Consider the following 17,001-nt stretch of genomic DNA (forward strand, 5'->3'; position numbering starts at 1 on the left):
CAATTTCAGGTTCCAATGACCCCTCCGGACCCCAGCCCTAAGACCCCTTTTCCATAGATGGGCCGTGGGTCTGAAATTCTAACATCAGTCATAGTTTTTGGCTAAACTGTCAGTGCCTGATTGCAAGGCTGTTGGGGAGAGGCCAGGGGATGGAAAAAAGCCCCCTTCTAGAATCAGAAGACTGGGGTCCCATCCCTGCTTGCTGGCTGTGAGACCTGTACAAGTCACTCGACCCTCTGCACGGTGGCCTTAGTTGCTACCTGGCCTGACAGGGTTGCTGTGTGGCTTGAATGGGGACCAGAAGACACGGAAGGTCTTTGCCACTGGTGTGGGGTCAAGTCGGCCCCTCTGGATGGTGATTGGTGTTTTTAGTCCCTTTGGGAGGAATTGGTTCACTAGAGCTGTGCTCCAACTTAAAATTAAATAAAATTTAAAACTCCAGCCGCACTAGCCACGTTGCAAATCCTCAAGAGCCGCAGGTGGCTGGTGGCTATCGTGGCGGACGGCTCAGATGGAGAACATTCCCATCGTGGCAGAAAGTTCCCTTTGACGGTGTTGTTACAGGAGTAAGGGGGCGATGGAGGCAGAGGATTCCCGGGTGGAGATGGGTGGGCTGCATGGATTTTTTGTTGGTTTTTGCCGCCCTCCCCCCCTCCCTGCTAACAGCCGTGCTGGGCAGCTTCCCTGGAAACAGCACTTTCTCACCATGACATCAGTGAGCTTGGGGGCCGCCTCCAACAGGAAGAGGCCCAAGTGGTCCAATGCCAGGCTGAGGTGGGGTGGGCTGCTGACAGAGCTCCCCTTCCCATCCCTGGTGCAGCCCCCATGGCCCTGGAGCCCCCACCAGCCAAGAAGGAGGTCAGGGGGCAGGGTTAGCCATGCCAGGGTGACGGTGCTTGAGCTCGATGCTGAGGGACCAATTAGCCAGTTGCGGGTGCTCCCCGTGACCCTGCTGCTGGTCTGCGGAGGCTCTCTGAGCCCCAGATCCTCTCCCTGCTCAGGGCCAGGGCGCCAAGCACCCAGCTCACTCAGGGTCACCAGCACCAGCCAGTGCAGCTTGGTCAATGGGCTCTGTGGCAGGGGAGGCCCAGAGAGCAGAAGGGACAGACCCAAGAGACACAGCCAGGAGAAGACCCCGGGAATCCACACTTTTTGGCTTGCTCAGGTAGAGGTCCTTCCTGCCCATTCCACCAGGCATCAAACCACGTGCATGCACGTTAATGCCCAGCAGGCACAGAGACCTGTGCACACAGATCCATCCAGAGATACACACGGATCCACAGTCACCTGGAGACGTTCAGAGCTGCCGGCCCTCCTGGGGGCAGGCCCATGGCTGCACTTGCCCAAGTTCAGGCTCTCAGCAACCTGTGGGCTGAATTCACCCTCATTCCCCTAAACCAAAGACACCTCCCATTAGCTGAAAGTTTAAACTGTGTGTCTCTAAGCAAAAACAGTCTCCAGGGACCTCCCTAGCCCTCACTGACTACACACTAAACAGCCTGCACTGCTCCGGGCCCCCACACCCTGCATAAAGGCTGGGGAAGTAGGGGGGCGGGTGTCCCAGCTGGACACGTGACTTCCTGAGCTCAGCCGGAGGCTCCTTCCCTCTCAGAACAGTGGGAATGCAGCACCTGTTCTCTGAGCTCTGCCAGTACCTCAGGGAGGGCACCTGCCTCTCCCCTGCCCCCCTCTAATCTTCACCACAGCTTGAGCTTTCCCACCAGCCTTGCCGTCCCTGCCCCCCTCTGCTGCAGGCAGACAGCACAAGTGACAAATCAAAAGCCATTTCCTCCTGAACAGGTGTGTGCCAGGCCTGGCCGGCAAGGTGGGAGTTCCTAGAAGTCTTTGGGGCCCTGGGGTGTCAAGGGCCCCTGGCCGAAATCCTGTTTTTAGCTGCCACAAGCTGCAGCTGATTCCTTCCCTGTAATGCCTCTCTCATTAAGTTTCATCAACTTCAGTCCCGTCCTCAGGGTGAGGCCTCTGAGACCAGAGTTTCACAAAGGATCTCAGAGAGAGATGAGCTAATAGGTTATACGTAAGAAACTGGAAAAAATGGTAAAAAGAAAAGAAAAGAAAGAAAGAGAAGAACAAGCTCTCCGTCCTCCCAGTTCAGTCCCGCAGACCACAGCCTCCTGCCCCCTCCGTCCTGTGCTTCCCCTGCCCACCCATCCGGGCCTGTGTGAGCCCAGTCGCTCCCCAGCCTCGAGGCTGGAAGGTTACTAATTGGCTCAATCCCTGTCCCCAAACCCAGCAGGGGTTTAAAGTCAGTCAAACACCTGCCTCTAAAACCACAAGAAATGTCTGTGCCGATCCAGGAAGTTAAACATCTCCATGCTTTATGCCCTCTCAAGATCAACAGAGCAGGTTTTATTAAATAATTACAGTTCATTGAAAAATAATTTTATAATACTGATAGCTAACATTATGTAAATAAGAGTGGCTCATTTGCTATCATTAGAATGTAAGCTACACTGCAAACTCGACAAAGGCAGGGATTTGCTCCAATTTGTTCACTCACATATCCCAGTTGCCTAGATTAGCACTTGGTACCCCACAGCATTTGATTAAATATTAGTCGAATGAAGTACTTACTATGTGCCAGGCACTAAGTGCTCTGCAGGTATTCATTCATTTAATCCTTACGATGTTGTGGGGCAGTTAATATTTCCATTTTGCCAACAGGGAAACTGAGGCACAGAGAAACTAAGTAACCTGTCTAAAGTCACACACCTAGGAAAGCAAGACTTTATGTCCAAGCTGCTTGGCTCTTGGGCCCAAGCTTTTGACAATCACTTTCCACTGCATCTCTCCACAGCAGCAACATGTTAGGGCATGCAGAATGTTTCATTGAACTTTCTCGCTTCATTTCTTTAACAACAAATTTTTGATACTGATCTCTCCTACCAGGCTACCAGATCCCTGATGCCAGGGGTAAGAGGGCATGTCTCAAACTCAGAAAGTGCTTGATGGAAGTTGATGGGATGAGTGAATGGAGTTCCTTTCCATCTCACTGTTTATATGTTATTCACCAAATATCTTGAAAATAATTCGAGGGTGGGAGGTATGGGATGGAGGTGGGGGGTGACTGTAGGGGTCAATGCCAAAAAGCTTGGAGTGTGGGGTCCCCCTGCCTGGGTTTGAATCCCCATCTTAACCACTTTCCAGTCATGTGACCTTAAGCAACTTACTCAGGCTCTTAGGGCCTCAATGTCATCATCTGTTAAATGGGGATAATTAATAGCTTCTGCCTTCTGGAATTGTTGGGAGGATTAAATGAGATAATGCTTGCTCAGTGCTTGGCACGCTGTCAGGGCTCCGTAAATGGCAGCTGTGACCACTGTTAATATGCTGTTGGTGTGACGTCTGCTTGCCTGTATCTGATGTGAAGTCCAAGCCTCCTATTAGCCCTTCCATGGGCCACAGCCAGCAGCTTGTTGGCAGTGCCTACAGCAGGCACGACCCACTCCTCTCCATCTGTCGGGGTGAATCCTCTGCCGCTTCCGGTCAGAGCTTACAACCTACTTATTAGGTTAATTAAGTGTGACACCTTTCCAAAGATACCCTTGACTCCAAAGCCAGCCCTAACATCTGGCGGCAGCTGCAGCTTGCCAAGGATTTGGGGAATGACAAGTTCTCACGGGTCTGTGGTAGGAGTGAGTGGTGATGGGGCAAGGGGGTAGTTGGAGAAATGACCCCACTTCGCTCTTGGGGTTATTGCTTGGCTCCTGGGCTCTTCTCTGGGTAGGGTTGCCAGGTGAAATACAGGACACCCAATCAAATTTTAATTTCAGACAAACACCAAATAATCTAGTCCAAGTATGTCCCAAATATTGCAAGGGACATATTCATATTACTATATATATATTTTTTCTATACTTTATAAATTTATTTATTTTGTATAATTTATAAAATTTGTGTTTTGTTGTTTGGGTTTTTGTGCTAAATCTGGTAACCTTATGGCAGCGATGTGCAGAGAGAGCTGAGGAGGAGGCAGGTACAGGAGTTTGAAGGAGCAGGGGCAGGTTGGCTCTCTGCAGCCTGGCACCAGGAGCTCTTTGGGTCCCCTGGGTCTTAGGCAGGAGCCAGGGGACCCATTGGAGCCTCCCCTGAGAGGAGGTTCTGCAGGAGGAACAGGGCACTGCTGCCAACTCAAAGTTGTTTGCATTTCACCGGCTCCCTGGGGCAGAGGCCCCCTTCCTGGTTAACATCCTGGATGGGAGGACTGAGAACAACAGCCCTTCTCCCCAGAGAGCCCGGGCTGAAGCCAAGTCCCTGGAGCACCACCGATGGGGACAGGCCTTGAAGGCCCAAGTGGTGCAGGACCTGGAAGGGCTCCAGATCCCTCCTATTATAAGAGGGCATCAGAGAAGGGGAGGGTCTTGTCCAAAGCCTCAGGGGCATTGGTGCTGGAGGTAAACCTAGAACTTGGTCTCCAACACCTCAGTCACATTTCCGGAATGCCGTTCTGTGCCTGCTGGAGGGGAGCAGCTGTGGCCAGTGCATCTGGTGAACAAGCCCCGCCCTAGCCCCATCATCTTCCCCCTCCAACCTGATCCTCTCCATGGTTCCACAGCTCAACACATGGCACCACACTCACTGGGCAGTGCAAATCGGAAACCTCAGCACCCTCCTGGGCATCCCTGCCCCACTCTCACCCCTTCCAACCCACTCTGCCCCCAGCAGGGGATGGAATACAAATCTGCTCATGTCAACCTCCACCCCCCCACCTTACAAATTCACCGCTGGCATCCCAAGACTTTAAGGATCCAAGCTGGCCTCCTTAACAGGGCTCACAAGTCTCTGGAGGATCTACTCTGCCAACCTCTCCCATCCCTGTTCCTTCCCATGGCGCTCTCTCCACCCACACTGCAGTCCACCGGAACTTCCTTTATTTCTTCCAGGATCTGAGCTCCTTCTTGCTTTGCACATGCTGTTCCCGATGCTTGCCTCACTCTTCCTCACTGTTCATACCCCACCTTCCCCTGGTTAACCCCTCCCTGTCCATCAGACCCCCACTTAGAATTGACTTCCTCAGGAAAGCCTCCCCTCATCACTGCCACCCCTCAGAGTCCGAGTTGGGGGCTCTTCCCAGGTACCCCAATAACGCTGTATTGTAATTATTTGTTCACTGGTCTGTCTTTCCCACAAGTCTGTGGCTCCAGGAGGGCAGGGGCAAAGTCTAGAATAGTCACTGCTGTATCTCCAGCAACAGGTGGTGCCTGGCACATCGAGGGGCCTGCTGATGATGGCTAGAGGTTGTAATTGGTAAAACTCTGGCAGTGCTGGCAGGAGAAAGGAGAGGAAAGAGGGGCCAGTCCAGCAGCTTTTCAATTCTGGCCACACAACAGAATTACCTGGGTTGCTTTATAACAATAGGCCCCACCCCTGAAATTCGGAAGTGGGCCTGGGCACTGGTACTTTCCGAAAGCTCTCCAGAAGATCCTAACATGCAACTGGGGAGGAGAGGCCCTGAGTGAGCTCTGAGCCAGAGCATGGGGTCTCAGCTCAATGAATTCTTCTGACTTGTGTCCTCTGTTATTGCTGGTGGAGGGGTGGGGTCCTTAGGCATTTACCCCCACCCCTAGCTTTCCTTCCTCGAGGTAGGGCTCCCGGAGCTGAGGACCAAGGATTCCGCTCCCTTCGCCACCCACTCCTGCCCACCGTGTACACCCTCCCCATGGAGCTGTCTAGTAGCCCCTCTCACCCCCCACATACACTGGCTCTGTGGGGATGTAGCCAGGCCCAGAGGGAGGAGCTGGGGCTGGGGTCTAGCCCAGCGGGCTGGCTCCTCACCTCCTGCCAGAGCTGGCCCCAGGGGAGTTCAGTTGGTTCAACAAATATTTGCTGAGCACCCAGCTGGGCCAGGTACATTGCCAATGGCTGGGGAGACAGAGGTGAATCCAGTAACCCAGCCTGACTGCTTATCAGCCCCACATCCGGCCTCTTCTTAAAGAGAAGCAGGTTGGGGAGCCGAGGCAGCACTGGCCGGCCGTGGGCACCATTAGCCCTCAAGCCCACCTCCACCATCACCTAAGCAAAGGGGAAGGTGTGGCCGTCACATTCCCGCTCCAACTGCCCTCCATGGTTATATGGCCCAGAGTGGCCAGAGCTGTTGCATCAGAATCTCCTGGGAAGCTTGTTAAAAGCACAGGTTCCTGGGGCCCACCGCCAGAAATCTGATTCAGAAGGTCTGGGGTGAGGCTCAGTAATCTGCATTTTCAGCACGCTTCCTGAGAGATCCTGATACAATAGGTCACTGATGATTCCACTGTGTGGCTGCCTTTGAGAACCGCAGTAATCTAACTTCCCCAGTGGGCTCAGTGCATCCGGGGGGCAGGAGGTGAGTGAGCAACATGTTTCCCGGGCTCGGGAGGCTCAGCCACACCTGGCTGTAAATGGCTCAGTTTACAGTCATCATTCCCCCAGCATTCCCCTGGCAGGTACTCTGTGCCAGGCCCTGGGCTGGGCAAGTTGCTTAATCCTCACCCCAACCTGGTAAAGCTGGTGTTACCCCCATTTTACAGACACGAAAGATCAAGTTACCTGCCAAAGGTCATGGAGCAAAGATGACTGAGTTGGGGCCCTGGCTCCCAAGTTGCTCACAGACCCCAGAGAGACTAACTTGTCCAAATCACCAGTAGCTCTGGTGGAATAAAATCGATGCACCAGGAGGAGTAAACACTGAGTGCCCTCAAGTGCACTGTGGAATGGGGAATGGTGGAGAGGCTCCAAAGAAGGGATGGCCTTTGAGATGGGCCCTGGTAGACAAATTAAATTTCGACATTCAGAGAAGGAGGGGGAAGACTATCAGGCAGAGGACAGAGCATGAAGTCACGGAGGTGGGGAATAAATGTGGTAGGACAGTGGATGGTCTAATGTGGTTGCAGCAAAGGGTGAATGGAGGGACTTGGGGGCAATGTCATGGTAAAGGTCAGCGGGACCTATTTATCCAGTGAGTGCTGGGAAGTGGCCAGAAACATCTCAATGGGAAATAACAAGTCCGATCTGGGTTTAGGAAAGTTCTTCTGGGGATGGAGGGCTGGTCAGATCTGACAGATAGCAGCTGGTTTAGGAGGTGGCTGGACCAGGACAGGCAAGGAGACGAGACAGCTGACTTCTCTGAGCAAGTTCATTCATGTCTCAAATGGAGATAATTGTCCCTACCTGATATTTGCCCCAGACTTGTGGTGAAGATAAAGTGAGATGGGAGAAGGAAAGGGTGTTGACATGCCCCATGGGGACAAAGGGGGGTGCTTTGCAGGTTAGACTCAGAACTGGGTCTGGGTGCTGTGTGTGCAATGATGGGCCCTGCGTGGAGAGCCCCGTGGCATGTCCTACAAGACACAGCATGGGTAGGAGGGGCTTCCATTCCCAGGCGGCATCTGCTGTGGGGACCCAGATCTGACTGTGTGTGTGTGAGAGAGAGAGAGATGGGGTGGGCGGGGCAGGCTTCAAAGCCTCCTCTGAGTCAGGGCTGCAAACTGACCAACTTGTTTGTCCATCTGAACCCAACAACCGGCCAGGCTCGGGACTCTGGAAAGAATTCTGTCTCCTAAAGAGCCTGAGGGGCCACCATCCTGCGTCAGCATCTCGTGGAGGTTTTGACCAGCACCGACCTCTTCTCCAACCTTGGCCATGATTGTGGGAGGAGCTGCAGCCAGGAGGACTCAGCCTGGCTAGAGAGGCCCAGGCACATCCTGGCCCAGAGGGGTCTCTGAGGGTGTCCAGTCCCACTTTCTGCCTTGGCAGGAATCGTTTCTGCAGTGTCCCCCACCCCGGCCCCTGGGCCTTGGCCATTCTTCCACTCTAGTGCCACTTGGGGCCAGTGCTTAACCCGTGTGAGGGCCTTTAAGCCTCACAACTCTGTGAAGTGAGTTTTCTTTTTTTTTTTTAAATTCAGTTTTATTGAGATATATTCACATACCATACAATCATCCATGGTGTACAATCAGCTGTTCACAGTACCATCATATAGTTGTGCATTCATCACCCCAATCTATTTCTGAACATTTTCCTTATACCAGAAAGAATGAAAATAAGAATAAAAAAGAAAAAAGAAAAAAGAACACCCAAATCACCCTATTTTTCATTTGGTTTTTGTTCCCATTTTTCTACTCATCCATCGGTACACTGGATAAAGGGAGTGTGATCCACAAGGTTTTCACAATCACACTGTCACCCCATGTAAGCTACATCAATAGGCAATCATAGTGAAGTGAGTTTTAATCCTAATTTTCCAGGGTGAGGAAACTGGGGCTCAAACAGCTCCCACAGCAAGGATGTGGAAAAATTGGGTTCAAACCCAGGCCTGGAATGCTATGGGCTGAGCTTTGCCACAAGGCCTCGTGCATCTCGCAGACAGGGCTAAGGAGACCTTTGTAACCCAGATATCTAGAGATCAAAACACCAAGAAGCTGGTTATGTAAGGGCATGGTGTCAGTTAATGGGTTAATCAGAAAACGTTTCCTGGAGGAGGCAGCGAGCTTCTGCAGGAGGGAAGGCCCGGAGGCCTTGCCTGTTCTGGGCCCAGCCTCTGGTCTTGCTCAATTCCCTTTGGGGTGGAGGGGCTGCCTTTCCCAAGAGACACCTGACCTGGGCCTGGGTCTGGGGGCAGAAGTCCGGTTCCCTCCTCCCACATGATTCCTTCCTTCTGGGATCTCTAACTCCTTTCAACTCAGACCTCCTGGGAAGAGGGGATGATGGAGGGAGGGGTGGAGACTCTGGACTCCTTCAGAAGGCTGAGATTTGCAGGTGGGTGTTCAGTCCTCAAGGATCTGGAAGAGCACACCCTGTCTTGAGACCTTCGGTCTGAACACAAGCCACTTGTTTTCAAAATAGACTGATGCAAAATTCTTACCCCTCGGCCCCTCAGGCAGTACCTCCCCAGTATACACTGTGTACAAACCAGCCTGGGGTTGAGTCAACTCAAGTCAAACAACCAACGTTGCTCAACAACAGAGCCTGACGGTGGGAACTTCCCCATTCTGGTGGAGAGGCCACACCTTTGTTTTACATTTGTGAAAAGCAACTGCCCTTTGGGCTATTTCCCCCAACCCGGGGTCTGTGGCTCTCCAAGGAACATCACGGTGCTTGTGGAATGAGCACAGCTTTCTTTTCTCCTTGTGTCATTTTGTAAACTCTCCCATCTTCTCTACCTTCAGCTCTTCCATGTAAAGTAACCATTCTACTTGTCTCTCCCACGCTTCTGGTCTTTGGCCCTAATCGTTGCTGCTGTTCAGACTCCATCATTATCTCCTTGTATGATTGACAAAGGACTCTGCATCTCCAGGAAATCCCTCAACCCCTGCCCCACCGCCATTCTCTTGACCACAGCCCACCCACCTTCCTCCCACCCCAGCTAGGGCCAGCCTTGTCCTTTTCTTTGGATTTTATTTAATTTAGTTTTTTTTAAATCAGAGTTGTATATGAACATAATATGAAGAGTCAAAGATGTCTACAAAGTCGGTTCTGAACAACTGCAGCCCCTGATCCATTCTCAGGGTAACCACTTTCAATTCTTGAAGCTCATCCTTTCGAACATTCACTTTCATATCTCTAAATCACATTTCATGTGGCTTCTTGATCTTTGCACTTTTAGAAATTATCTATTGATTTCCTGCTCTGGGATATGAGGGTATCCGTCACCATTTGCACGTATCACACCCACTCCCATGCCCCTATCCTCCCAATACGGTAATATATGATAATGTTAGTTATTTCATTATTCAGCATTTACCTTTTATAACCACGTAAACACTATGGCCAGCTCAGCCACAGGGTGGATTGTGTTGATTTTTTTTCCCAGCTGTCCTTTACATTGGGGCAGTAAGCAGCTCATGGGCCATATCAGGCATCACAGCCTGGTATTAATTTGGCATCAGTAAAGAGCTCAAATGACTCCAGCCACTAACATCACCAAGACAAGCCCTCAGCTTCCTCTTGAGAAACACCTGCCATCAGATTAAAGGTGCCTTTATCAAGAAGACATGGTCCAAAGAAAACACTGGTGTCTGCTGGTGCTGGAGGGCACTACAGGGAGGCCCCAAGGTTGCCCCTGGAGTCAGGGTGCAGGGTTCGAATACAACCTTTGCGTCTCCCTGGCTGTGTGACCTCCAGCAAGTTACATATCTCCTCTGAGCTTAAGGTTTGTGGTCTGTATGGCGGATTTAAAAGATTGAGCCACTGCTTCCAAGGATTCTGATTGCAATAAAACGAGACGATATGTATGACGGCCTTAGCATGCGGAAAGCACAGCAAAAGGTGAGCATCAAAGCCACTCCTGGTTGATTGCCCTCCTTTAGCAGGTATCCGGGATGTGGAAAGAGCAGTCTCCAAAAGCCTTCAGGACTTGCAAAGTGGGTAATGGTCATGCGCTACACCTGTGGAAGGGCCCAGCAAAGATGCAGACCCTGCCCCCACCCCACCCACTCCTCTGGATGGTGTTTGTGGCACTTGCCCTGCAACATGGGCCTCTATCACCTTAGTCTCTGCATCTCTGGTTGCTCCTAGGAAACGCTGACCATTTGACCTTCTCCAGTTCCCTTTTTTTTTTCTTTTGTGGGTGGTATGAAATAAGATACAGCATGCTAATTTGAAGAAATTCTAACGATGCAGAGTGTATAAAAGAAAAATTAAAAATCTTTTTTCAATTCTAGAGGTAACTGCTGTTAACAGTTTGCTATGTATCCTTCCAGACTTATATTTTTATGCTTATAAAATGTGTGTGTGTGTATAGAAGTGGTTCATATACTGTATTAATTTATATACGAGACATATATAGTTGTACAGTGCAAGTAATATAGTACTAAAATGAGATCCCATCATACACACTTGTTTTCTCACCTAATAATATTTCATGGATCACTTTCCAGATAACTCTGGATACCTTTGGCTGCATGCTGTATATGTTTTTTTTTAGTGAGTTCATGGGTTCTAATTTTTACTGAGACAAACAATCTTGTGAGGCACACACTCATGTATCTTTTTGCCTTTGTGCTAGTATTTGTAGAGCAGGGTATTAGCACATGGGTTCCCATAGAGTGAGGATGGAAAACAGCTCAGGAGTTCATCGCTGGCCATCTCGATGGTCTTTAACTCCTGGCAGATGACCCTCGCTGGCTTCCCCAACCTGGGCTCACCTCCCTCCACCCACCCGCGACTCCGCTGGGAGCTGTCTAATCTGGGCCAGGCTGAGGCCACGCAGCTGAAATCATCTCATCTTCCTTTGCTGTTATGGAAACTCCCTTTTGGGATTTTAAGAGTGCATATCCTCCTTTCAGCCTGGGTCTGCGACTCTACCTCATACGAGGTGAAAACATCTTGCAGATTAGAAATGACTACTTTTCCCACCTCTGGCCTTTCCACAGAGCTCCCAGTTTCAGAAAATGAGGAAACTGAAACCCAGAAAGGGAAGTGGCCTACCCTAGGCCTGCCCCCTGGCCGCTGGGTTAGAATGTGGGGGGGGGGAGGTGGGGAGGTGGAAATAGGGTGCAAAGTTTGGGGAGGGGAGCTGTGCACCAGGCCATTTGCCCAGTCATCCCATTCAATCCCAGTAGCCATGCCATGAGATGGAGGCTGCATCATTCCCATTTTCCAGGCGGGGAAACTGAGGCAAATCTGGGCACGACACTAACCAGACTCCTAACTGGGCTGAGGCTCTCAGATTTGGGACTAGGGGGTAATCAGCAGCCCTCCCAGCCTTTCTCATCCACCCAGAATGCAGTTCAGTGACGACAAGGCTCTGCTCCCAGGAGGGCTCAAAATGAAGTGTCCCAGCCAGGCTACTGGGGCCTTGGCCCCCTCCACACCCCTCCACCCCCGGCCAGCAAGCATCCCAGGCAGCCCGACTGCCCCCTTCCCCAAGATCGGAGTGTGTGGGTCATGCAGCAGAGCAGGGTGAGAGCTGTGGCCTTCCCCCGGGATCTGCTCCCACTCTCCCTCGGCCTGTAGATCAGCCTTCCCTCCGGGGAGAGGAGGGAAGGCCTGAGGCTGGGAAGTTGAGGGAAGAGGCCCCGGGCTCCTTCAGCAGCCCCCTGGGCCTGGGAGGCTGGGGACTTCTTGGGCAGGGTCATCCTCCTGGGGACTCCGATCTCCCGGTGGAACCTGGCCCCGTTGCCCGACACTGTCAACAAAGCACTCCCCTCGTGCCCAGCCCTTGCTAGGGACTGAGAACTAGGGTCCCCCAGAGACAAGCCCCGTTTCCCATAGCTAGCACAGAGGGAGAAGCAGGGCTGGCCAGAGGCGGAGCAGTTGTCAGGACGCGCAGGCCTCAGAGTCGCGGGCTCCTGCTCTAGGGCACACCTTCCGTGCAGCGTCCTGCCCCTCCCCAGGCGGCTCCACAGTTTTATAGTTTATTTTATCTCTATTTTTGATAACAAAGTCAGAACAGGCTCATCAGAGAGAGAGAGAGAAGGAGGGAGGAAGAGAGAAAGAAAAGAAGAAGAGGAGGAAGAGGAGGAGGAGAAGAAGGAGAAGGAGAAAAATAGGGAAAGGATGGAAAAAAGAAGGGAGAGAAAGAAAGAAAAAGAAAGAAAGAGTGAGAGGGGAAAGACAGGAAGGAAGAAAGAAAAAAAGGGAAGGAAGGAAGGAAGGAAGTCTAAGGGCCACGAAAGCCAGCCCCCATCCCAGATACACAGAATTGGATGACAGGCTCAAACTGTACAGACTCATCTGCAAATTGCTTCTCAAGGTGATCTTTTTGAAATCAAGAACAGTCATGTCACCTCCAGGCTTAAACCACTCCAGCAGCTCCCCACTGCTCTCACTTTCCTCACTTGGCCTCTCTGGTCTGGCCTGGAGCCCCTCAGAACCACCCCACTGCTTTTCTTGTCCTCCCTCCCTCCGTCCTGCCTTTGCAGGGCTGAGTCTCCCATCTGCATGGCTGTTCACCTCCTGAACAAACATCTGCTCCTCTTTCAGCCCCCAAGTTATTTCTTAGGGACAGCTGCTCTGATCCCCTGCCAGGGAATATTCCTGCTCTCCCCTATGGCTGGTGCAATTTTAAATTTATATGTGACTGTTTGACGGTCTTGCTCCCCAGCCAGTTCAAGGAGGGCTGGTTTCTATTTTGCTCTCCATTGTTCCCCAGTGTCTGGCACATTGTAGATTCTCAATAAATATTTGCTTATATATGGATATAATAAGTACTAATTCACTGATTGCTTAATGTAGGCCCAGCACACTGCTGGGTATGGGGAGATACTCAGTGGAATAATAAGACAAGAGTAGGTTCTCAAAAGCTGGGGGTGGCAGATCACGGATTGGGGGTTAGAGGGGTTTGGGTAAGTGCTAGGATGTTATTGCAAAGAGTTACAAGGCTGTCAAGGGCGCTGAAATGGCATTGTTAAGTCATTGCCTGATTGTCTTCTCTACTCTCCCTGTTGAACACAGGCCCCTGGAGGGAGGGGCCTTTGCTTGCTCTATTTTTGGGCCCCTCTCTACTCCTTCCCCTTACTCCCTCCTCCCACTTCCCCAGCCCCCACCACACTTAGCCCAGACCAGAACTCTATAGAGTGCGTGTTAAAAGGTGGGTTGGTTGGATGGATGGGTGGATGGGTAGGTGAGTGGATGATAAGTGGATGAATCAAATAGTCCAAAAAACCGGCAGCATAGTAGAGATCAATTATCCACAACTTTTTTTTCTTTAATGAGGGGTAAAATGTATCTTTAGTCACCTCCTCTCTTCAAGAACTTCTATTGATTTTTCTCTTCAGTCCATGAAAATGTTCAAATACTGTCTAATCCAAACAAAACAAAAACCTCTTTTTCTCTCCCTTATAACCTTTCAGAGCCAAACTTCTTGAAAGACTTGTAAAACTCGTCTACCTGACTTCCTCATCTCCCATCACCCCTTGATCTCTTAGCCTCTGGCTTCCTCTCTGCATCTCCATGGCAACTGCTCTATAGTCACCACGGAGGCACCAGGGACCTCCTGGACCCTGAACCCTTCCTCGGCCTCTGGGCAATGTTTGGCCCTGTCACCACCTCATCCTTCCTGATACCCCGAGGCACTGCTCTGAAGAGGGACCACTCCCTTCTGGAACCTTCCATGGTGTCTCTTCCTCCCAGCACCTCTGCCACAATTCTCTCCTTAGCCCTTTCTTTGCTCTCACCTAATATTCTGTCCGCATTTACTGACTGTGTGCCAGGCACCATGCCAGCTCTTTACCTGTATCATCTCACGTAACCTCCATGCTGACCCTCTAATGTAGATTTGATTATTGTCATCGGTAGTTTACAGGTGGAGAAACCAAGACCCAATGAGGATAAGGAAATCACCCAATGCCACGAGTTGATAGGTGGCATCTTTGGAATTTGCTAAGTTCAAGTTTATGCTCTTAGCTGCAAAGCCACAGCTTTCTCTTAGCCAGCTCATTCACACTCAGGCCTCACCTCTCTTTTGATGACTCCCAAGTTAAGGCCTTGTGAAATTTCTTCTTAGGTATGCTCCAGAAGCTCAAAGCTAGACTCCTCCAATCTCTTACCAGGCTGATCTTTTTTTTTTTTAATTCAATTTTACTGAGATCTATTCACATGCCATACAATCATCCACGTGTACAATCAACTGTTCACAGAACCATCATATAGTTGTGTATTCATCACCACAATCAATTTTTGAACATTTTCATTACTCCAAAAATAATGAAAATAAGAGTAAGAAAGAAAAGTAAAAAAGAACACTCAAATCATTCCATCCCTCCATCCCACCCTATTGTTCATTTAGTTTTTGTCCTAATTTTTCTACTCATCCATCCATACCCTGGATAAAGGAAACATGAGCCACAAGGTTTTCACAACCACATGGTCACACCATGTAAGCTACATAGTTATAGAATCATCTCCAAGAATCAAGGCTCCTGGGTTGCAGTTTAACAGTTCCAGGTATTTCCTTCTAGCTGTTCCAACACACTAAAACCTACAAAGGGATAGTGCATAAGAATGCCCTCCAGAGTGACCTCTTGACTCCATTTGGAATCTCACAGCCACTGAAACTTTATTTTGTTTCATTTTGCATCCCACTTTTGGTCAAGAAGTTGTTCTCAATCCCACGATGTCGGGTCCAGATTCATCCCCGGGAGTCATATCCCGCGTTGCCAGGGAGATTTACTCCCCTGGGAGTCAGATCCCACGTAGGGGTACTCAGGGGGAGACTCTTAGGCAAAGTTATAAGCAGATTTAGCCTCTCCTTTGCAGTGATGAGCTTCGTAAGGGCAAGTCCTGTGATAGAGGGCTCAGCACATCAAACTGTCAGTCCTCAGTGTTTGTGAGAACATCAGCAAGAATCCAGGTGAGGAAGCCCAACACCTCTGCATTTTCCCCCAGCTCCTCAGGGTGGATGCCCTCTTTTAATCTCTCCCTTTGACCACTGGAACTCCTGTGTATCTAGAAAACAGACTGGCAGGAAATGAACTAAACACCGATCGGCGGTTACCTCTGAATAGGTGGGATTACACTTATTTTCTCATCTCTTCTGTGTTTTCCAAATTTCCTAAAAAGCATATGTTTTCCTTTATAATCAGAAAAGAACTTTTAAAATAATTTCAAAAGCAAGCCTTATTCATCCACCTTCCCCACTTTCTCTTTAAACCCCTTTCTATAGCTTTGCTCATGTAAGGTCTTCTTAAAAGTCACCGGGGCTTGACTTTTGTCTTGGCTGCTTGAGAGCCAGGCGTTCCTTCCTGCATTTTGAACCCCCTGGTTCTCTATGTCCCCTCCCCGGTGCCTTGGGTGTACTGGGACACCCCAGAAAGGCAAGAGGCACAGAGTTCAGATCAACATATTCACCAAAGTGCTCACTGAGGAGCAGAGAGGAGACGTGTAAGGTCTGTAACAGGGGCCCCGTCCAGGAGCTCACGGCAGGCCCAGCAGCTGGGCTGTAGCATGCGGGGGACTCCGTTTTAGACATTAAATAGAAGCCCGTAGATCCTAGCTGCCAATATGGCCTGATCGCTGAAAATACATTATGAAGTGTAAAAATAAAAGATCCAGAAAGAGTGTATAGTATGCTCACAATTATGTAAAAAAATAAAAGGATAGAGGCACATACACATATCTATGTACTTATATATGCACAGGATCTCTTTGAACAGATGCCTCCAAACTGGTAACAGCAGTTGCTTCTGGGAAGGGTACTGGGGGACAGGAGACTTGGATGAAAGGGATCAAAAGGAGGTGCAAGTGTTTGTCCCGTTTAGTTTTTAGAAACTGTTTGCATGCTTTTAAACAAAAGAAAGAAAAAAACTTAAGCTAAAAAGTGGGAGGGTCCTCAGGCACTTGAGCTCCCTCTCCCACCTGCCCTCTGATGGTCCCTTCCTGGCTGGGTGGGGGGTAGATGAACAAATGCAACCCACCCCCCATCTCTGCAGCTGGAGCCTGAACCCCTCCCCCAAGAAGGACCCTTGTGCACTGAGACCCCATGGGAAGGTCCCCCACAGGCTGAGGAGCTGGGGAGCCTCCAGCTTGCCACACAACCCCCCCCACCCCCCAAAACACCCCCTCCCGAGAGTAGGCCGGTATCACAGGCCTGTTTGCACGGGGTGATTTGCCACTCCCTGCAAATCACCCAGGCCCCTTCTCAGGGTGGGTAGCACCAGCTGAGAACTCAGCACTTTGGCAGCTGCTCTCCTGGAGGAAGAAACGGTGGTTGCCTGTGCTCGGGGCATGGTGGGGCGGGATGTATGGGAAACACTGGAGTGACCTGGCTTCTCCACTCATCAGGACACCCTTGGCTGGCCCAAGGCCCAAGTTCCCTGGATGTCGTTTCTTCTCTCGTGCATTGGGTCCCCTCTGTGGGGTGCAGGGAACTGAGTCTGGTACTGGGAGGAACTCATCAATGAAAATAATAATTTACATTTATTTGGAGCCCTTTATCCAAGGCGCTTAATGCACCAAAAAAAATCAGATGTTTGTGGAGTGAGAATTTGGCTGGACCAAGAGCTCAGCAGCTGAAGATGAGGCAAGCCAAGCCTTTCCAGCATCATCCCTTCCTGGCCCAGGCACGTG

Source organism: Choloepus didactylus, chromosome 15 (genome assembly GCF_015220235.1).
Source record: "Choloepus didactylus isolate mChoDid1 chromosome 15, mChoDid1.pri, whole genome shotgun sequence".
NCBI lineage: Eukaryota > Metazoa > Chordata > Mammalia > Pilosa > Megalonychidae > Choloepus > Choloepus didactylus.